Below are 21921 nucleotides of genomic sequence, written 5' to 3'. Positions count from 1 at the left end.
ATCTTCTGTGTGAACTAACATTTGCTGTCTCCCAATAGTTAACTTGTGCTTACATGAGTTAGTTATTGACTGCCCCTTCTTCAATCCCCCCTTTTCTTTGGTTATTTGTAATTCTTTACAAATCTTGTATGTCTTTAAAGTAAGAACCCTTCTCTACCTTATTTCTAAGTTTATGCTTGTGCCATTCCAAGTACATAGTATCATACAACAGTAACTACTAATACAAACACTAAGTAACAATGTAATAACACAAATAACTGTTACAAACAATTGTTTAAGCCAGTATAAGTTGGGTAACCATGATGTAAATTTGTCCCATACCTCTTTACACCCCCAAGAAGTGTCATCTAAGGTGATCTGATGTAGTGTCCGTGTTTTTTCCAGAATTGTCTGCAAATCTGTTTCTATTCGTTTGTCTAAATCAACATAACTACAACAGCTTCTATTTATAACTGTACATACTCCTCCTTCTTTGACATACAGCAAATCTAATGCAAGTCTATTCTGTATGGCTAATTGTGAGATGCTCTTAATCTCGATTTGCTGCGCTCTTATGGCATCTGCACTGGCATTCATTATGGTTTCTACAGTAGCAGAAAGGTTCACTATTGCTTTCTCTAGTTCACTTATTCTGAGTCCCAGTATAAACCATCTGGCAAAGCTGTGAAATCCAGTGTGCCTATCTATTAAGGGGTTTGACGTCCTTTTGGTCCTCCATATGAAAGTCCGGAGTAAGCCTTGTAGTTGAGAGACAACTTTAATGTGGGGAAATACTGGTCCTATGGCACAGCGGCCTTGCCATCCTAAGGGTAAAACTTTATAGGTGTTGTGACCACATATCCAGTACCAACCCCGCCCTGTGGGCACTGGCCAACCCTTGGGCTTTGGTCCTTGTCTTGTTTGATTCTTATTCCACATGTTAGCCCCCCCATAGGTCCGGAATTCTGAGCAGTTGGGGTAGCTGCCTATAAATGTTAAGTTCCCGCATTTGGAGTCTGTCTTACTCCTCCTGAGTTTTCGGTACAGATTCTTCCCAGCACCTCTGCACACAGGATACTGGCGAGGACCCAAGTATTGGCTCTTCAAACTCCAACTTCCACTGAAGTTGATCTAGGGATACGTTGACATAATGTGAAAGCCTGTCAGTACTAAGTGCAGCATGGATTGTTGTTGTATTAGGCAATGTTGCCCCAACCAAAGGAAAGCCTCTAGCAGAATTCTCAGGCAGCTGGGAACATACCCAGCAATCAGTTAGATTAAAATTCTCAACAACACCTTTGAGCAATCGAAGGTATGTATTCTGGTCCCATGCGCTTGCTCCAATTACCAACGTTATCAGTATGCTCCACATCATGTTGTGTTGATTTTTCGTAGCTGAAGGCACAGAGGTCCTGTTCTTCTTGCCTCCCACTCTGGCTTTGGCACAGGTTTGGTCCTGGTATAATGGATCCAAGTCGGTTTTCCTTGTACTTTAATTGCTGTATGAGTGGTCAGCAGTGTCTGATAAGGTCCTTCCCATTTCTCCTGGAGTGGATCCCCTGAAAGAGACTTAACATAAACCCAATCCCCTGGTTTCACATTATGAAAGGCTTTATCAGGTGGCGGTGGTTGACAATTAACAACTGTAGTGCGTATTGATTGTCATTTTTGACCTAAATGCTTTACATAATCTATTAGGCAGCTTTGCCCTACCAGAGCCATGCTGTCATTGTGAATCATGTTTGTTCCATAGGGCCTTCCATACAGAATTTAAAGGGGCTTAATTTTTCTTTTAATTTTACCCTAATTCTTAGCAAAGCCATGGGCAGAGCCTGATACCAATAGAAATTAGTTTCTTGACAAATTTTGGCTAATTGTTGCTTTATTAAGTGATTCATGTTCTCCACTTATCCACTTGCCTGAGGCCTGTATGGTGTATGTAACTGCCAGTGTATGCCCAGTAGATGACTCACTCCCTGCACCACCTGGGCTACAAAGTGTGATCCTCTGTCAGAATTAATTTCTCTGGGTACCCCAAATAGAGGAATAATTTCTTGTATTAAAGCTTTAACAACTTCTCTAGCTTTATTTGTTCTACAAGTGAAAGCTTCCGGCCAGCCTGAAAAAGTGTCTGTGAGGACTAGAAGGTACTTGTATCCCCCCTTCCTAGCTAATTCAGAAAAGTCAATTTGCCACACATCCCCTGGTAAAACTCCTTTAGTGATAGTTCCTGTGCTTAGCCTAACAGTGGTATTAGGGTTGTTTTTAAGACAGATTTCACAAGTGGAAGTTATGTCTTCAATTGTTTCCTTTAATTTTGATGCTGTCACTTTATCCTTCAAATGGTTATATAAAGCATCAGCTCCCCAGTGTGTCTTAGAATGTTCACTTTGGATTAATAATTTTAGCAGTTTTCTGGGTATTACAATGAGATCCTTTATCCTAGCCCACCCATCAGATCCTATTTGTCCCTTCCCTTCTTGTATCCAATTTAAATTATCAGTGTCATATGGTGGGGGGTTTTCACCCATAAGGATGTTAGAAGGGATTAGAGCAAGAGCTTGAATTTGATCCCCGCCAGTCACTGCCTTTGCTGTTTTGTCTGCCATAGCATTTCCCAGTTCAGGGATAGTGTTACCCTGGGAGTGTCCCCTACAGTGCATTATAGCCACTTTTGAAGGTTTTACCACTGCTTCCAGTAACTGCATGATTTCAGTAGCATGCTTGATTTCTTTCTTCTGTGAGGTCAATAAACCTCTTTTTTCCAGATAACCCCGTGAGCATGTACCACCCCAAAAGCATACCTTGAATCAGTCCAAATGTTGATAGGTTTTCCTTCGGCCAACGCCAAGGCTCGAGTTAGGGCTGTTATTTCAGCCTTTTGAGCTGATGTCCCCACAGGTAACGGTTTTGCCTCAATGACAGCGTCTGTGGTTGTAACTGCATACCCAGCGAGCTGCTCACCATTCCTGACATAACTGCTCCCATCAGTGAAGCAGCTGTCTGCATTTTCTAGCGGAGAGTCCTTTAGGTCTGGGCAGCCGGAGTAAACTGCCTCCATGGTTTCAATGCAGTCATGCTGTACAGGCTCCTCAGCAGCCTTGCCCTGGAGGTAAGCTGCTGGGTTTAAAATGTTAGTTACTTGGATACTCACATCCTCTGATTCTGCTAGGACAGCCTGGTATTTGAGAAAGCAAGATGGGGTTAACCAGTGATTTCCTTTCTGTGTGAGCACTGCTGACACTGTGTGAGAGACAAAAACAGTTATCTGCTGGCCCAGTGTGAACTTGTGAGCTTCTTCTATGTTCAGGATCACAGCTGCCACTGCACACAGGCGGGGGGCCATCCTTGGCTGACCACGTCCAGCTGCTTGGAGAAATAAGCCACCGGCCTTTTGTATGGTCCCAGCTTCTGTGCCAAAAGTCCCAGCGCCAGTCCTTGTCTCTCATGTGAGAACAACAGAAAAGGTTTAGTGACACCTGGTATGCCCAGTGCTGGAGCTTGCATCAACTCACGTTTCAGAGTTACAAATGCATTATTAGTCTCTGGTGTCCAGCATAGGTGAGTTCCCCCAGTCTCTTTTAGGAGTTGGTATAAAGGTTTCACAATGAGTCCATAGTTGTAGATCCATAATCTACACCATCCTGTCATTCCCAGAAAGGTTCTCAGTTCTTTGGTTGTGGTTGGCCTGGGCATTTGACAAATTGCCTCTTTCCTGTTGTCTCCCAAGGCTCTCTCCCCTCCTGCCAGTTCATACCCCAGATATGTAACTTTCTGGAGGACTAGCTGAGCCTTTTCAGGGGAGACTCTATATCCACTTAGTCCCAGAAAATTTAAAAGACTTACAGTCCAGTTCTTGCAGTCTTCACGGGTCCTTGTTGCTATCAGTAGGTCATCAACATACTGCAGAAGTGTACCTTCTCCAAGTGGCAGTGTCCAGGCTTCCAGTTCCTGGGATAATTGACCTCCAAATATCGTGGGGCTATTTTTGAATCCTTGTGGCAATACAGTCCATGTGAGCTGACTTTTTCTCCCTGTTTTGGGGTTTTCCCATTCAAAGGCAAAAATTTCCTGACTCCTTTTAGCTAATGGCAGACAAAAGAAAGCATCTTTTAAATCTAAAACTGAAAACCACACCCAATCACTTTGTAATTTTATAAGTATAAGGATTGGCTACTATGGGATGCAGTGTTTTTGTTATTGCATTTATTGCCCTCAGGTCCTGGACTAACTGATAACTTCCGTTTGGCTTTTGTACTGGTAGAATTGGGCTGTTGTAGGGGGACCTACTCTCTCTCAGCAACCCCTGATCGATAAATTTGGCAATTATTGGTTCTATTCCCACCCGTGCTTCATGCCTTAGTGGATCTTGTTTGACTGACACCGGCTGTGCCCCTTCTAATAATTCAATAACCACAGGGGAAGCTCGTTTTGATCTTCTTGGGATTTTGACATCCCATACTAGTGGGATTACTTGATCTCTTATCTCATAATCTATGGGTATTCTTCTTTTTCAGAGATATTTGCTAAACTTAAGGCCAAAATTAAGTTTTCTTCAGGAACCTGTAGTCTCATTCCTTGTTCTGTGAATTCTATTTTTGCTTCTAACCAGGTTAATAGATCTCTGCCTAGCAGGGGTTTAGGCAAGTTTGGAAGATATAGAAATTGGTGTATTCCCATCCTTTTGCCTGATGTAAATTTTAAGGGTCTCAAAAAACAGGCTTTCTCAGTTTTCCCTGTAGCCCCAACAAGTTGGACATAATCATTACTTGACAGGACTCAAAGTCTGATTCAGGACTGAGAATGTGGCTCCGGTATCCACCAAAAACTCCACCTCCCGTTCCCCTAGCTTAGCTTTGACCAGCGGGTCAGCTAGGGAGGGGCCCGCCGGTCCCCGTCACTCCTGGTACAGCTGTGCTACAGTCACTGCTCCCGGTGGCGCTGATGATTGTGGCGCTGGGGTCGCGGCGCGGTTCACAGGACAATCTCGCTTCCAGTGCCCGGGCTGACCGCATACCAGACACTGGTCTGAGCCTGGGCGTTGCTGCCTTTGTCCTCTGGGTGGGGGCCTTCTCCTGCCCCTGGGGAATCCCGGTCCCCTGACCTGGGCCAGTGCGACTGTGTGGGGCTGTGCCCTGTTTTTATAAACTTCCCATGCCACTGCCAGAAGCTTCTCTAAGTTTTGGTTATCTGGTTCCTTAATCTTTTGCAGTTTCCTACGTATATCTGGTGCTGATTGCCCCATCAATAAGGATATTAACTGTTGCTGCCCAATTTCAGAAGCTGGCTCTAGTGTAGTGTGTCTTCTCATATTATCCCTTAATTTTTCTATAAATGCACCTGGGGATTCAGTGGTTTCTTGGTGAATACTGAATAACAATGACCAGTTAACTGTTCTAGGTATAGCATTTAGAAGCCCCCAGTGTACTAATTTCCTGTCTCTAACTAAGAACGGGTATGTTTGTGGATCATTGGGGTCCCAGTGTGGATTTCCTGTAGGAAAAATGTTATCTACATTTCCATGCAACGTCCCAGCAGCTATCTGTCCCTGCACGTGTGTTCTTGCTGTGGATATTACAGCAGCTGTTTCTGTCTCAGTTAATTCTGACAGCATGAGGTCTATATCTTCCCAATCAATATCTTGATTTCTAACAACCAATTCAAACCTCTTTGCTACCTTTTCAGGGTCTTCTCTATACATTCTGGCTGCCTCCCTCCAGGTATCTAAATCCAAAGCTGTAAATGGTGTTTTAACTTTTGTTATTCCCCCGTCTGGCCCCACCACTTGTCTAAGTGGTGCTATGAGCTTCTTTTCTACAGGGGTCTTGCTCCTAGTTCTGGATGATATTCCTGAGCCAGTCTCACTTGTTCCTTCATCCCCACTATCCTCTGAGGATAGATGCCACATTGTTTCTGCCACTCTGGTTTGCGTCTTAAGGTAAAAAAAAAAATCTGCATAGGAGGTCTCATCCCATTTATTTTCCCTCCTTAAAAATAACATTAATTGCAATAGAATGTTATATCTTAAAGAGCCATTCTCTGGCCATTTTTCACCATCATCCAATCTGTAGAGTGGCCACCACTAATTACAATATTTAATTAGGGTGCTCTTTTTCATATTCCCTCCAGGGACTCCCCCCAGCTCTTTCCAATGTGCCAGCACACATCCTAATGGACTTTTCTGGGTTATTTCCTTACTTTCTGATGATCCCATTGCCTCTTTTGTCCTTTCTCCCCCTCTTTTCTCTCTCCACGGCCAAAAACCCCCACAACGAGAGAACCAACTCCTTCCTTCCAGAAAGCCACGCTCTGCCACTCTTGTCTAAAACCAAGCTCTCTCCTCCAGCAACTTGGACACTGTTCAATCTTTCTAATAGACAATACCACTTTCTAATACATGTACAAAAAAAACAAAAGAAACCCAAGCTTCACAACTGTTTCAACTCTTAGCACGGGATTTTAAAAGGGAAATTAGTTCGGGCTATATTAGAAAAGTGTTGGGGCCTGGGTGTTCTCAATTCAGTAACTAAAATCTTTCTCCTCTAAAATCCGCCCCCCTTCGGAAAGTAAGGTTGAATTCCAAACCAACGGTTTATATGATTTATCCTCATTCACTCTTTGCCAAACGCTTCGCTTTTCTCTGGCCGAGCCCGTCGCCGGGGTACGGAACCGCAGATAGAGCCCCTCACTCACTTCGCACTTTGACAGCGCGTCTCATCCACTCTCACTCAGCAGCAGAACAGCAACAGACAAAACAAAAATAGAAGTACAATAGCACATAACAGCGGGGTCCAACCCCTTAAAGGTACCTTTCACAGTGAGGTCCAACCCCTGGGGGTCCAACCCCTTTAAAAGTACTTTTACTCTTGCCCAGGACTAATTTTGGGAGACCCAGTCTTCCTCGAGACTTTCAACCCACCCTCAGGGACTCAAACCCTGGACCTGCAGGTATTTTGTGTTTAAAAGGAATAGCAAATACCTTAATTTGGTGCAGATGGTCCTTGTCTGCCCCCGCCGTGAGCCAAAGGACAGCTGAGCTCCCCCTGAAAATTCAGGGTCGCGACTGGGAGGTCTGCTTCCCCCTGGATCCAGCAGCCGGGCAGAGAGGGTCCCATCTCGGGGTTCCAGATGAATCGTGCCGCAACCGGGCCAGGAGACACTTCAGAGACAGAGTCAGAGAAGTGGGTATTTGCTTTATTCGGCGCGCTGGGTGTGCAGGGATCGCTCCTCCAAACACACATACCAGTGCTCCCTAGAACACAGTATTAAGGGTTAAATTACGAATATTCATCACATTCCTTGGGACAGGTGTGGTTATACAAATTATTTCTCGGAATATCATTAGCATATGGGCCACGCATGTGCTGCGTGTCCTGGTGGTCGCGCTGAGGAAGGCCTCTCCTCTTCCTCGGGGGTCTTTCTGATGAAGGCCAGTAGTCATCCTCGCAGTGAACTTTTCACCTTTCTCCCTGGGCATGCGTAGTCCTTTGAGGAATGATTCAGCAGTCTCTGAGATGATCCTTGTCCCCTCTATCTTGACAAGATTAGGGTGAATTCAGCTTCTCAGGCTTTGTAATTAACATCTTCTGTCTGAACTAACATTTGCTGTCTCCCAATACTTAACTGTGCTTACATGAGTTAGTTATTGACTGCCCCTTCTTCAGTACCCTCTGTGTTATACAGGGTGGGTTTGACCACTGGGCTGCTTTTGCTGCCATAAGGTCAGGGAAATCACTTGGGAATCCAAGGATGTGATGATTTAATCAGAGAAAAGAGGTCAATTGATGCATCCCTGGCATTTTTGGGAGCACCCAAAAATGGGGAAAAGATGAACGGCCACCAGAACAAATCCTACAACACCATGGAGCAGCCCCTGGGAACCCAAACAAATTCATACCAGGTGCCAGAGAACCCACTGATCATTTCAATGCATCATTAGATTACAAGCTGTCCTCCAAATCATAACCAAGCACACAGCTCCAGCTCCTGACCTTCTCACCCACCAATCCACTCCCATGAGCAACACCACATTTCACCCTGGGATGGCATCAGATTCTCTCTCAGCAGAAGGACCAGGAGGTTGTGGAAAATTAAATGACTCAAACTGCTCTTGGCAAAGAGATGGCAAAGGAAAAGTGGTGAAACAGAGAACAAACAAAATAAGAAAGCAGCTCATGTACTGTCCAAATATGGAAAGGACAGCAATGGGACACGTTTTCGTGGTTCCCTGGCAGACCATGGGTTAAACCAATGCTGTTTCTCCTCTCAGGTGCTACAGCAACTCTCATCTTTTTACCATGCACCACACCTTGCTCAGTGCAGCTCATTCAGCAGGGGATCAAGGGCATGCAGGTGGCAGCCAGGCCTCCTGACCCAGAAACGGCCACAAAAGGACACAGAATGAGGTCACTGAGAATAATCCCAAAACCAAAGAAGCCCAGGAAGAACAGATTAAGGCATTTTTAAAGTTTGTAAAGAGAAGCACTGAAAAAATAAGAAGAGGGGGGATTAAAAGGAAAAAAATGAACGTGTCTTTAGAAACAGATAGTGTGAATCCCATTGGAGATAGGGCCAGGGACTTGGAGATAAGGAAGTAAGGAGAGAAACCAAGCATTTCACAAAATGTTACTAATTGACACGAACTGATGCTCAGCCAAGGTCCTGCGAAATTCCTCAACTTCCAGAAGAAGAACAAAGACTCCACAGAGCCATGAATATCGGATATTATACAAAGTTGGGGTGCACATTAAGGGGCACATGCAGCAGGCGCATCGGGAAGTCTGTACCTTCCAAGGACCTCAGCCACTGCGGAAAGCGACACGGAGATGCGGCCGGGAACATCGGCATAAAAAGGAGGCTGCGTCCTCCAACACTTGGACAGACCCCACGGGAAATGCCCCGTGGCCTCTCCCTTGCTCCAGGAATAAAGTTCCTTTTACAGGACTCCTCCGGCTCCTCTGGGGACACAAACCTCTGGCCACGGGAACTTTCCCGCACACTCCCGCCGACGGGGCAGCCACCTCTGTCCTACCCACAGCAGCCGGGACGAGCCAGCGCTGCTCCGGCACCGGCTCCTGCCGAGGCAGCAGCGGCAAGGAGAGCGCGGGCAGCCGCTCCCGCAGCGCCCTCACGCCAGGGCGAACACGGCGCCCACACGGCACAACGAACCCGCCCCAGCCCCCTGCCGCCCCCTCCGCCCGCAGCCAGCGCCGAGCCCCGCCAGAACCGAGCGCGGCTCCCACCTGCGCTGGGGCCGCCTCCGAGCTCCGTCGCCGCCTCACCGGGCTCCGGCCGCCGCCGCCGCTCCCGGGCCCGCACAGACGCTCCGCCAATGGCGCCTCTGCTGCGCCACGGCCGCCCTGCCGGCGGCTCCGGGCCCGGGCTGCTCCCCCCTCCGACCAATCAGCGCGCCAGAACCACGACTGACGGCAGCACCGCCCAATCGCAGCGAGGGGCGGGCTCTGCACACGGCCCAGCCTCGCCCCGCGCTCCCAGCGCCCCCCGGGCTGCGTGAGGGGAAAGCCGCAGCTGAGGAACAGCCCTGGAACGGGCCCGGCCCGAGCCGCCATTCAGCTGGGAAGGGAAACAAAGCTCTCCGCTGCTCCCGGCCCGACTTGCCCAGCCCTGCGTGTTGGCAGCCTCCGGCTCCTTGGCAAGCCCTGCAGCCTCCCGACTCCCGCCCCTAATTCGGAGCATCAGTGCATGGCTTTGATTTCCCCGAAAAAGGGAAAACCGCCCCAAACCCCTTTGGCTGAGTGCACGAGGGGAGAGATTTGTGGCACAGAACTCCCAAAGTCGTTTTTCCCCAGCTTGGGAAGAACAGCCCAAGCCAAGCGGATGTCCCGCAAACCGGGGAACCCCCACAAGCCCCTCACAACCCCCGGGGCTGGGCTGGACCTGCCTGGATGCCTGGAGACACCAAAACCGCTCTGTCCCTGCCCTCTGCTACTGCACAGGGACAGGAAATACAAGGAAAGGCCCAGGAGCTGAGAGAAGGACCAGGAGAGATCCCGCCCCGAGCACCAGCACGGGCACAACAGACCCAGCCTGGGCACAGGGAGGGAATTTATTCCCAACCAAATCCCAGCAGCACAAGGAGAAGGCAAAGAAATCTCTCCAACACCTTCCCCCCACCCAGCACGGATCACCCGGAACGGGGGTCACCAGGGCTCTGCCCCACGGGGGTCACTGGGGATCATCCAACGCCGATCCTCCCACGGGGGATGGAGCTGGAGCAGCGCACGAAGCTCTTCCCGCACTCGGGGCACTCGCAGGGCTTCCCTTAGCGGTGCCTCCGTTGGTGTTGAGCTGTGCTTGAAACCCTTCCCACACTCAGGGCAGCGGAAGGGCCTCTCCTCTGTGTGTATTGGCTGATGTAAGGGGAGATGATCCCCCCAAGGGGCTCAGCTTTGGGGTCCTGAAAGATCCAAACATACACACACAAAAAAACCCTCCCAGGACACTAAAAGATATTTGGGGCTCGGTTCTGGAATCTGCCAGCTCCAAACACTCCCCAATAAAAAAAATATCTCAGGGACCTCCTGATAGATTCGGGACAAGCTCCCCCTCCCCAGCCTTCTGCAGGATGCCATGGGGGGACGCTCCCGGGGCTGGGAGTGCTGCGGACACAGCGGGCACTGGAACCTCCTGCTTCTCCTTCTATTCCTCTTCCTGCTCCTCCTCCTCCGGCTCCTCCTCCTGCTGTTCTCCTCCTTTGTCATCCTGCCTCTTCCCCAGTTCCTGCTTTCTGTATATTTAGAGTGGAGAACTTTGCTTGTTTCTAGAACTAGAACAGGGATCCCAGAAGGAACAATCCTTGCTGGTTTTAGTCAGCAGCATCAGTGACTAAAGGTCGTGATTCCTTTGGTTTGGTCCTGTCCTCGTTCCTCCTCAGTGTTCAGGCTTGGCTATGGGCTGTCCTTGTCTGCTGCATTTTCTGGGTTCCTCTTGGATCCTTTGAGCAACAGGCTGTGCCCCGGGAGGATCCTTTGTGCTCCTTTGTGACAGAGGAGAACCTTCCAGGCGGTTCTTGCGGGAGCTGCTGCTGTGATGTCACGGGAACGCTGCCGCGTCCTCGCCGTGTTCCCGTTGCTGTGGGCACGGAGCCCTCAGTGTCCAGAGCGGCTCTGGGCGCCCGCTGGTTGCCGGAGGATCCTCCTGCCCGAGGCATTCTCAGCAGCCAGCCCAATCCCTGCCGGGTGTCCTTCTGGGCTTGCAGGGGTACAGTCTGCCACGTGTGCAGCACGGCCAAAATGATCCAGCAAGCGGTTGCTGCAGTTTGCACTCTCTACTCTGTGGCTTATTCGGGGTATTTTTTAGCCCACTTGGCACGTAAGTCGAGGTTTTCCCTGGGTGCAGCGTCGGTGCCTTCGGGCTTGCTGTGTGCTTTCTGTTCTCCCACTGGAACTGAGCTGCCTTTGTAACCAAATTGCCATTAAGACACCGTTGGTTTGGGAGAGCTCCTGCTGCCAGCTGCAGCTGAAAAAGGGGATGTCTGCAGCCAGCGGGGCGTGCACAGCATTTGCAACGCAGCCGGGGGGGTTCTGTTCCCTCAAGCGCAGAGTCTGTGCCAGCGGAGCCTGGAACTCCCTGCGTTGGCTGCTGCAGCCAAGGGCTGTCACAGCCCAGGATTCTGTGCTGTTCTCTTGCTTGCTGTGCGAAGGGACTGTGGCTCCTGGAGGGATGTTGTGGAAGCAAAATGCTCTCTCGGGGTGTCCCTGCTCCGTGGGAGTTCCCACCACAGGCAGGTTTTTCCTAACAGCATCTGGTTCGTGTTGCCTGTCCCGTTGCAGGGCACCTCACGCGTGGATCCCGAGCAGCTCCTCCTTCGGTGAGTGGGAAAGGAACCTTTGGTGGTCAGAATTGTGCAGAGAGTTGTGAGCTTGGCATGTGGCAGTTGAGCGCCAGCCTGGGAGGCTGAAGGAAAGTTCCTGCCAGTGTCTTTGCAGCAGCAGCAGCAGCAGCAAAGGGATCCCTGGCACTTTTCTCCTTCTCTGCTGAAGAGCTTTTGAAGAGCTGCAGGTCTGGTTTTGCAGGCAGAAGATTGCTTGCTGGCTTTAGCCACGGTGGAATATGGAATGCCCAGCAATAAGTGGCAATGTCGACTTTAGCCCATTCCTAGTTTGAACAGCTCCGAATCCCATTTCTGCTTAGTGCAGCTGGATGTGTAGCTGAGGATAAATAAGGCGATAACTGAGATAGAACTTCCCGTCCCTCACGCTACCATCTGTCCACAGGGCACAAAAGCAGCATCAGCTCCTCCTCTGGCTCCCTGTGCTTCCAAAGAGGAGGCCAAAGAGGAGGAAGACAGCAGTGAACTTCCCGCTGTTCTGGGGGATGATGGTGAACTTCCCTCTGTCCCGGGAGATGAGGGCAAACATCCCACGGTTTGGGAATACAACAGTGAAGCTCCTGTGGTGTGGGGCGAGGATGGTGGACATCACCCGGTGTGGGATGAGGACAGCGAGGCTCCAGTGCCATGGGACAAGGACGACGGACATCTCCCAGCATGGGACGAGGACAGAGGACATCCTGGGACTTGGGAAGAGGACGGTGCAGTTCTCCCGGCATGGGAAGAGGACGGCAAACATCCCGTGGCTTGGAAAGAAGACCAGGAACCCGCTGAATTTTGGGAAGAGGATGGGGAACCTCCCTCTGCTTGGGAAGAGGACACTGAACCTCCCTCTGCTGCAGGATCCTGGGCTGAACATTCTGACAGCAGCACAGCCCTGCAGCCAGAGGGCAGAGAGGAGTGGTGCCTGATGCAGCTGAGTACGTCTGCTGTGCTGCTGTGTGCCAGAGCAGGGTGCTGCGTGTGTGTCTCAGCATCAGCTGCACCCAGGCTTGCTGTGCAGCTGAATGTCACAGAGTCATTTATTGTCCTTGCCCAGCTGAGAGCAAGGGGCTCCCGGCCCCAGGGAGTGGGGCTGCATTTTGGCCCTGCTGCAAGGCGGGGTCTCCATCTGGGAGGGAGCGTCTTCCATGTGGTTTCTTTCAGGGAGCACCGTGAGCGTGGGGGAGCCTGCCGAGAAATACCTGGAACTGGAGCAGGTTGGCCAAGGGTAAGTGCACGGCAGTTACTTCTGCACAAGCAGGGGCCAGGTATTTGCTGGTGCAGGATCAAGTAAGAAGCCAGGCAAGCTGCAAACAGCTTCAGACACTGGGCCACGATCCTGCTGTCTCTCAGTCCTGATCAGAATTGGTAACTGTGGTCAGAAGGCACTGTCAGAGGCCCCTGAGGCTGGCAGTGTCCTGCCTGCAGCAAGGAGCAGGACCTGGAAGATCTTCTGGCCCTGGAATATGATTGCCTGAAAGAGCAGCTCACCATCTGGTGCCTGTCAGAAAACAGTTCTCAAGAAGATTTCTTTCAAATATTTTGCTTCCAAAAAAATATCCACCGGTCAGGATTATCAACATAACAGTTTAGAAACAGAAACCAGAGATGAACTAATAAGCGCTCTTTTCAGCACAGGTAGTAAGCCCTGTACATTCAGTAACAGGCACAGAGGTGCTGCACTGGAGGGGAAAATGCATCAGCTGCCTGATGGCAGGGCCCTTGTGGATCCTGCAGCTCGTAGGCAGGAAATGGAAAAGGATTAAATACATTCTTTTCCAGTTCTTTAGACACCTGCTCCCACCCTAGGTTTTGGACTAAAGTAATTCAGCGTGGACATCTGGGATTTGCTCCAGCCCTTTTCCTTCGTGTTGGGCCTCAGTTTTCTCTCGCACACCTTGTGTGGCACAGGGCTGGTGGCTGCTGCGCTGCTGTTTGAAGGGTCGATGCACCCAGGTGTTTTGTAAACGCTGCAGGCAGCAGAGATCTCCTGTCTGGGCTGGCTTTCACTCCCAGGGCCTAAAGCGCTGCTTCTTTCTTCTCTGCTGTTCTGTCTCCAGGGCTTTCGGAACCGTTTATAAAGGACTCGACAGGGCCACTGGAGGAGAGGTCAGTGTCACCACGCCCAGCGCGTCGGGCAGCTCTCGAGGGCTTTCCCCTCTGCTGGGAGCTGTGGCTGCAGCTTTGGGGGGCCAGCAGAGCTTTCCTGCACAGGCTGTTCCACTGAGGGTACAGCAGTGTCAGCCTGCAGAGCACGGCTGGGACAGACTTGAGCCTTCTGAAGTGCCCAAAGGAATGCAAGGAGGGCAGTGGTGTCTGTCAGAGCAGGACACACTGGCTTGGTCTTCATATCTGAAAACATCAGTGCATCAGCTGGTGGAGGCTGAGGCCTAATTTATCTTCATCCCAGCCTCAGACAGGAACACTGTTTAGCAGTTTTTCCATCCTGCGTTTCATCTTCAAAGGATACCTCAAGACCTAATGAAGGAGCGATCCTTCTTGGGATCAGTTTGGGGTTTTAGTCCTACTGCAGCTGTTCCCAGAGAGAGGGAGAGGAATGAGAAGATGGATGTGCAGAGCAAAGCTCTCTCCTAAACGCTGCAGCTGTGTTTGGGTCTGGTGTCAGTGACAGCCCGTGACAGGGATCATCTGAGCAATGTTTGTGCGTGTTTGCTCTGTTGTGCAATCCCAAACAGAGCAGTTGCGTTTGAAATCATGACCAAATCCCCCAGGATTGCTAAAGGGTTCCCGGCTGTTTTGCTCTGTTTTCACAGAACCAGAATTACTTCCTGCTTGCAAAATGTGTTTGAATTATAATGAGAGTGGTGGTAAACTAAGGCGGTTTGAGAAGACTGCAGGTGCAGAGAATGCTGTGAGAGCTTTGAGGCTGAGAGCTGAGGGCCCATTTCTGCAGAGCTTCCAAGGCCAAATGTCTCTGGCCCTGTGTCCTGTAAGCGGCCCCGCAGCGAGCAGAGAAATGGGCTGTGGGAATGTCACTTGCTGAGCCCGGGTGTCCCATCCCAAGGCAGTTTGGCACAGCCCAGCTCCGTCGCTCCACAAAGACTCGCTCTGTGTTTGCTGCGGCCTCCTGCCCCAGACTCCTGCAGTTCAAGGGCTGCAATGTCCTTTCAGGTGGCCATAAAGAAAATGAGTCTCAGAGGGCAGAACAGGGAACGAGCTGTGAATGAGATCCTGGTCCTGAAGGACAAGAAGAACCCCAACATTGTCAGCTCTTTGGACAGGTGAGTGCTTCAGCTCTTATCCCGTGCACGGGCCCTGCGTTAATCTCTCCTGGCATCCGCAGTCTGTAGCCTGTTTTGAAAAAGCCTCACCCGGCCGTAGCTTCCCAAAACAACAGCCTGTCAGTTCATTCCCTCCGTGTGCTTTTGTTGCTTTGGTTTGGTTTTTCCGTCAAGTTGACCCCATTTCCTGGGTCTTATGACAACTGCTGATAAACCCTGTCAGAAATTATTTCCCTTGGCTTCTCCTTCCCAACTCCTTTCCATTGCTGCAGATGCCAGGAAGACCAGGTTCTTGTTTCCAGAAATGCCTCATGTGCCCATTTTGCAATGGCATTGCCTGTTTCTGAAGGGACTTTCTGCAAGGTTTTCCAAACACTTGACCACTTTTGTCCTAAGTGCGGCATGGCCTCCTGCCCTGGATAACTCTGGAAGTTGTGTTGCCTTGTTCTGGAGGGAACGGTGGAACTGCTGAGTTCAGATGCTGAACCAGCTGGGGGCAAGTGTTGTGGTTCCACATTGATCTGGGCTGCTGCTAAACTGCATTTTTCACTTGCTTGCCATCTAAGGCCTCTCCTTTCCCACAGGCGTCTCCTCCTCCCTTAGACTGTGCAGATCCCAAGGACTGTGCAGCCTGGCAGGAATGTCTCTGCATCGGATTCTGTCCTCATTTACAAGTGACCTGGAAACAAAACTCCACTCGAGGCTTTTCCATCAGGGAATTGAGCAGTGCACATTCATCTCCATGCCATTGTTTGCCTCTTCCAGCTTCCTTGTTGATGAAGATCTCTGGCTGGTGATGGAATACATGGATGGAGGAACTTTGCAGGACATTGTCAGACAGACACGCATGGCTGAAGGAGAGATGGCAGCTGTCAGTCGGGAGGTGAGGGATCCTGCTCGTGCTTCCCATGGCTTGGACACAATGCTCCTTCCAAGCAGGGCCTGAGAACAGGAGTGGCTCCATGCTCAGAGCTTTGTTTCTGTGTTGTTTTTATGAGCTGCAGAAGAAAGAGCCTCTGAAGTGAACGGCCTGCCAGTGTCACTGCACTTCCACTCTGTTCTTGTCCTCTTTCCTGCTGTTGTGGGACTCTCTGTCTTTTTTGATTTGATTTGCTGTTCTCAGCTTTGCCTTGAACCATTTGCCCAGAGCTTGTCTGCACTGCACTCCTGGCCTGGCACAGCAAAGCTGCTGCTGGCAGAATTCTAAACTGTCCTTTCTTGTGGGATTGTGTATTCCGGCCATGGATTTCCACCCTCGTGTTTCTTGCTCTCTCTCAGTGTCTGCAGGGCCTGGATTTCCTCCACTCAAACCAGGTGATCCACAGAGATCTGAAGAGCTCCAACATCCTTCTGGCCACGGACGGCTCTGTCAAGCTGGGTGGGTGTTCCTGGTCAGGCACGGCGCTCCCGGGCTGCGGGTGTGGGGCTGCTTCCCAGTGACGGCCAGAGCCCCACAAGTGCTGCTGGTGGCGGTGCCCGGCCCCTGCTGCCAGCTGAGAGCGGCTGCCCCATGCAGAGAGCTCAGGAGAGGAGCAGGGTGTCAGCAGTGGCTTTGCTCTGGGTGTGGCCCTTGCAGAGGGGCGGGAGTTGGAATCTGAAGCTTCAAGGGAATCACTAAAAGCCACTGCATGAAAGCTGAGGGTTCCTTTAAGGGTCCACTTCCATCTTGCCTTGGCTACAGCCCTGAGGACTTTTCCAGCTGGATTCAGCCCTGCATTCTCAGACTGAGAGTGGGCAATCTTTGTGCTTGGTTTCCTCATTCCAGCTGCCTTTGACAGTGTTTGTTTCTGTCCTCAGCTGATTTTGGCCTCTGCGCTCAGCTCAGCCCTGAGCAGGAGCAGTGCAGCTCCATGGTGGGCACTGCTCACTGGATGGCCCCAGAGGTTGTGACCAGTTCTCCTTATGGCCCCAAGGTGGACATCTGGTCCTTGGGCATTGTGACCATCGAGATGGTGGAAGGAGAACCTCCTTACTTTGAGCACACGGCGGCCATGGTAAGAGGCAAATTTCCCAGAGTTTGCAGAGGCCTGTGAGCACAGAGGGACCCGCCCTGGGAGGAGCTGCCAGAGGGCTCTGCCCATCGGGAAGGGAATTCCCAGAGGACTCGAGCCTGAGCACAGACAAATATTCTGCAGTCTCCAGAATTTGCTTTGGGTTTTAAGTTGTTGCAGCTCTTCTGTCTGTGAGGATGACCTGAAAACATGAAGCCAGAGCATCAGCTCTAATCTTATCTTGCAGAAAACCCCAGACCAACCCCAAAACCCACACCCAAACACAACGCCTAACATATTTCTTTCCTAGCCCAAGCTACTTTCTCCATGTCACCAAGCCTGAGCTTTCAGCAACCCAAACCTCGGGTTCCTTGCCTGGCAGTTTCTGGGATGGAACATCTTGAATGCATTTACTTGAGTGTCAGTGGCACTGCAGGGATGCATTTGATGTAAGAATCCTTGGAAATACCACAGGCAGACCACAGTGACTCTTGCAAATGGCCTGTAAAGCTGGTGTCCGTATTTGGAGAAGCAAAATGGGTTATTTCTGATGGAGGTTCCAACTAACAAAGTCAGCCAATGACATTGGCTCTCAAGGCAAGATCATGTGGATGTTGGAATGGCTGTGGCTGCAGCAGTGTTTGGCTTTTTTGGTTGGCATAGAAAAATGAGCTCTGAGCAGCATCTCTGCCAGGGAGGAAAGTGCCCCTGGAGACTGGGGCTGAGAAACCGGGGTCGCTGTGAGCACTCGTGGGTGTGAAGGAAGCTGGCAGAGCTTTTTCAGAAGTGTTTGCTTTTCGCGCAGGCTCGCTGTCTGATCCGGCAGAACGGGACCCCGCAGCTGCAGGAGCCCAGGCGCCTGTCGGCTCTGCTGCGGGACTTCCTGGAGTGCAGCCTGGAGCCGGACGAGGAGCGGCGCTGGTCTGCCCAGGAGCTGCTGCAGGTGGATGCGAAGCGGCTGCAGGGGGAAAGAGCAGCGCCAGGGAGGGGTTTTCTCGTGGGGCCCCCTCCAATAGTCTCCAGTCTCGCTGCTTTTCACATGCAAAGCCAGCAGAATCCTTGCCTGGTTTGGCTTGGCAGGGTCCTTCGCAGGTCATCTGGACCAGGTGCCCCGCAAGGAGCAGGGACATCTTCAAGCAGATCAGGTGGCTCAGAGCCCTGCCTGACCTGAGCCTGGATGTTTCCAGGGAGGAGGCACCTCCCACATCTCTGGGCACCCTCTGCCAGTGTTTCCCCACTCTTCTGATAAAAAAATTCTGCCTCAGATCTAATCTGAGCCTGCTTCCCTCTCCTGAGTTTCAAACCATTCCCCTTTGTCCTGTTGCAACAGAGCCTGTGAGGGACTTGACTTGGGAAAGTAACAGTTGATTTCTTTCTTTTTCATCCTTTGGGCAGCACCCATTTTTATCATCAGCCAAGCCTCTCTCCAGCCTGAGCCCTCTGATCGCTGCAGCAAAGCAATTGAAGGAGCAGCGGAGGACGTGAAGCACCTGGGGACAGCTTTTTGTTATAGTAGTTAGGACAAGTGGATAGTTACGGTAGTTAGCACTGCTAGTTAGTTATGGTGGTTAGGACAGCCTGGTAGTTATGGCAGCTTTTTGAATAAAAACTCTGTTAAACCTCAAGTCCCTTGATGTGTCCCTTCCTTGTCCCCCAGTGACTCAGCTGCCCAGAGCAATGCGAGGGGAGAGCAGGCCCAGCCTTGCCCAGAGCTGAGCCCCAGCAGAGCCCCGTCAGAGCCCAGAGCAGCCTCAGCATCGGCAGAGTCAGCCTGGAAGGAGGCGCCTGGAGCCTTCTCGACTGCAGCCGACTCTTGTTTACAAACCGCGTGGGGTGGGAAATGCCACTGGTTCGGCAAGAGGGCAGAGGGGGCCCGGGGAAGGCCCAAGTGCTCCAGGCAAGGCAAAAACCCGCCCAGTGCTGGAGAAAAACCACGCCTTTTTATTTCCCTCCCACGTCGGCCAAAATATTGAATCCTAACCCAAGTCAAAAGGGGCAGGGGAGGAACCCAGGCCCTTCCGCCCCTGCAAACCAAAGCGTCCCTTGCACGGCTCTGAGCCCCGGCGCCAGTGGTCCCGCGGGCGTTGGTTTCTGTCGGGATCGCTGTCGCCAGCCCAGGGCCAGCCCAGGACAGGGCGGGCGCTGGAGGCTGCGGGCAGGGAGATGCGATCCCGGGACACGCATCCGGTGGCACCTGCGAGCGCAAGCAGGGGAGGGGCTCCGGCAGTGACGGGGGAAAGGAATAAGGTGAATGTGACTTAAACAAAGAAACCCCGTGAATCTGCTTTAGATAGGGCCAGGGAGCTGTAGGTAGGAAGGAATGAAAGAAATTATCACTTCCAGAAAATGTTACTGATTGCCATGAACTGCTGCTCAGCCAAGGCCATGTTAAATTCCTGAACTTAGAGAAGAAGAACAAAGACTCAGTGGAATTATTAATATTGCTTTGTTTTACTAAAACAAACAAAACGGGTGTGTGCATATTGGAGGGCGGATCGGGAAGTCTGAACCTTCCAAGGAACAGTCCCGGGGACAGAGCAGCCACCTCTGTCCTACCCACAGCAGCCGGGACGAGCCAGCGCTGCTCCGGCACCGGCTCCTGCCGAGGCAGCAGCGGCAAGGAGAGCGCGGGCAGCCGCTCCCGCAGCGCCCTCACGCCAGGGCGAACACGGCGCCCACACGGCACAACGAACCCGCCCCAGCCCCCTGCCGCCCCCTCCGCCCGCAGCCAGCCCCGAGCCCCGCCAGAACCGAGCGCGGCTCCCACCTGCGCTGGGGCCGCCTCCGAGCTCCGCCGCCGCCTCAGCGGCTGTTCCCAGCCACCCCCAGTATGATCCTGGTCACTCCCAGCATCATCCCAGTCGTTTACAGTTACTCCCTCTGTGTTCTCAGTATGGTCCCAGTCACTCACAATAAGATCCCAGTTGCCCACAGCGTGGTCCCAGTGGCTCCCAGTCACACCCAGTATGGTTCATTTCACTCTCAGTAAGAGGTCAGTGTGGCTCCAGTCTCTTCCAGTATGAACCCAGTCACTCCCTGTATGATTGTATTTGCCCCCACTGTGGTCCCAGGTTCTCCCAGTGTCTTGGTTTGAAAGACAGGTGTCTGCCAAGGAAGGCAGGACTCTCCCTTGAAATGGAAGAAAAAAAATCTCAACCCCCTTCCCTCTGAATTATTATAATTTTGAAATTAAGGAGCTTTCAGGCAAAGATATGAGGAAGAGGAATAACAGTTCTTTACTAATATATATCTATATGTGTATAACCAGTCAAACAAACAGCAATAACTATGGCAGTAACAGCAAACAATCCCAAACCCAGTCCCAGCCTTCTCGGCTGTCAGGCCCTTTCCCCTCGGGTGCAGTTCCGCTCGCAGCCGGCAGGGGCGCTGGCGGCTCCCGGTGAGCAGGGCAGGTGCGATGGTTCCCCCGCGGCTGCAGGGGGCGCTCCGGAGCGAGCTCGGGGAGCACGCGGCACTGACGGCCTGGGATCCTGGGAAGGGATGGAACAAAGGCTTTACAAACCGCTGGGCAGCCAATCCTGGTGTCCGGCTGGACCCTCGGGAACAGCAGGCTGGAACAGCAGGGACGAGCACAAGTCCCGGGTGTCAGACGAGATGTATCGAACTCCAGAGCTGCAGTGGGAACACCTGGAGGTCTCAGCAGGCAGGGCGAGCGGGGCTACAGAGTAGCGAAGGCTCAAAGCAACGGCAGGGGCGGGCAGCCACAGCCTGGCTGCCAGTGGGGCAGGGAAGGCGAGCTTGGGATCCCCGGGTCTCTCCGGTAGAAGGAAAGCAGCCAAAGAAGAAGCCTCTCTCTCCATCCAAACACTGGGAACTGACTGCCCGCAAACCCAGGTGAAAGTGATGCACCCCTTCCCTTATGACCAGGTCCTTTGTTTTCCTTAAGCCCTCAGTAATTTGTGCCCCGGCAACATCTATGGGGAAAATTCCTTTAAGAGAAAAAGAAAATAAGAGGAGAACTCCTAAAACCCCAACATTATCCACCATGAATTTTTCCCGTACTAACATGTTACATGAAACTGAACCCTTTTAACCATATAAATACATGCATCACCCGAATTATATACGTATATACATGCTTATGCTGATACAAATACAGAGCCATGGGTAGTTCACCCTAAAACAAGGTCCCCTTGAGGTATGCATCGGGTCTCTCCATCCTTTTGCATCACCCACCAGGTGCAACCTGGTCCCTGAGCGAAGACAACCCCACAGATGGGTTTGTCTTTGCTCGAAGCAGAACTAACCCAAACAGTTGTTCCAAGCATACCTCTCACATGCACCACTGGAACCTTATCCCTGTCTGTTGTTTGTAGGGGTTCGGATTGGGCAGGGCCTGCTCAACTGGTGGAGCCTCGGATGTTAACTAACCAGGTGGCTCTTGCTAAATGCACCTCCCAGTTTATGAAAGTCCCCCCACCCAGTGCCTTCAAGGTGGTTTTAAGCAATCCATTACACCGCTCAACCTTCCCAGCTGCTGGTGCATGGTAAGGGATATGGTACACCCACTCAATGCCATGTTCCCTAGCCCAGGTGTTTATGAGGCTGCTTTTGAAATGAGTCCCATTATCAGACTCGATTCTCTCAGGGGTACCATGCCTCCAAAGGACTTGCTTTTCAAGGCCCAGCATGGTGTTCCGGGCAGTAGCGTGAGGCACAGGGTAGGTCTCCAGCCATCCTGTGGTGGCTTCTACCACTGTGAGCACATAGCGCTTGCCGTGGCGGGTTTGAGGCAGTGTGATGGAATCAGTCTGCCAGGCCTCCCCATACTTGTATTTGGACCATTGCCCACCATACCACAGGGGCTTCACCCGCTTGGCCTGCTTGATCGCAGCGCATGTCTCACAGTCATGGA

General features: G+C 51.6%; 2 pseudogenes; one reads left to right on the top strand and one right to left on the bottom strand.

The window, feature by feature from the left end:
- The window catches only part of LOC138101926 (zinc finger protein 208-like), a 198121-nt pseudogene that overhangs the window by 56643 nt on the left and 119557 nt on the right, over positions 1 to 21921 (bottom strand).
- Positions 12409 to 21921, top strand: part of LOC138101910 (zinc finger protein 271-like) — a 46343-nt pseudogene continuing 36830 nt past the window's right edge.

Source organism: Aphelocoma coerulescens, unplaced genomic scaffold, assembly GCF_041296385.1.
Source record: "Aphelocoma coerulescens isolate FSJ_1873_10779 unplaced genomic scaffold, UR_Acoe_1.0 HiC_scaffold_56, whole genome shotgun sequence".
In the NCBI taxonomy this organism is placed as follows: Eukaryota; Metazoa; Chordata; class Aves; order Passeriformes; family Corvidae; genus Aphelocoma; species Aphelocoma coerulescens.
The sequence above is the reverse complement of the archived record's forward strand: the minus strand, read 5'-3'. Positions and strand labels throughout refer to the sequence as shown.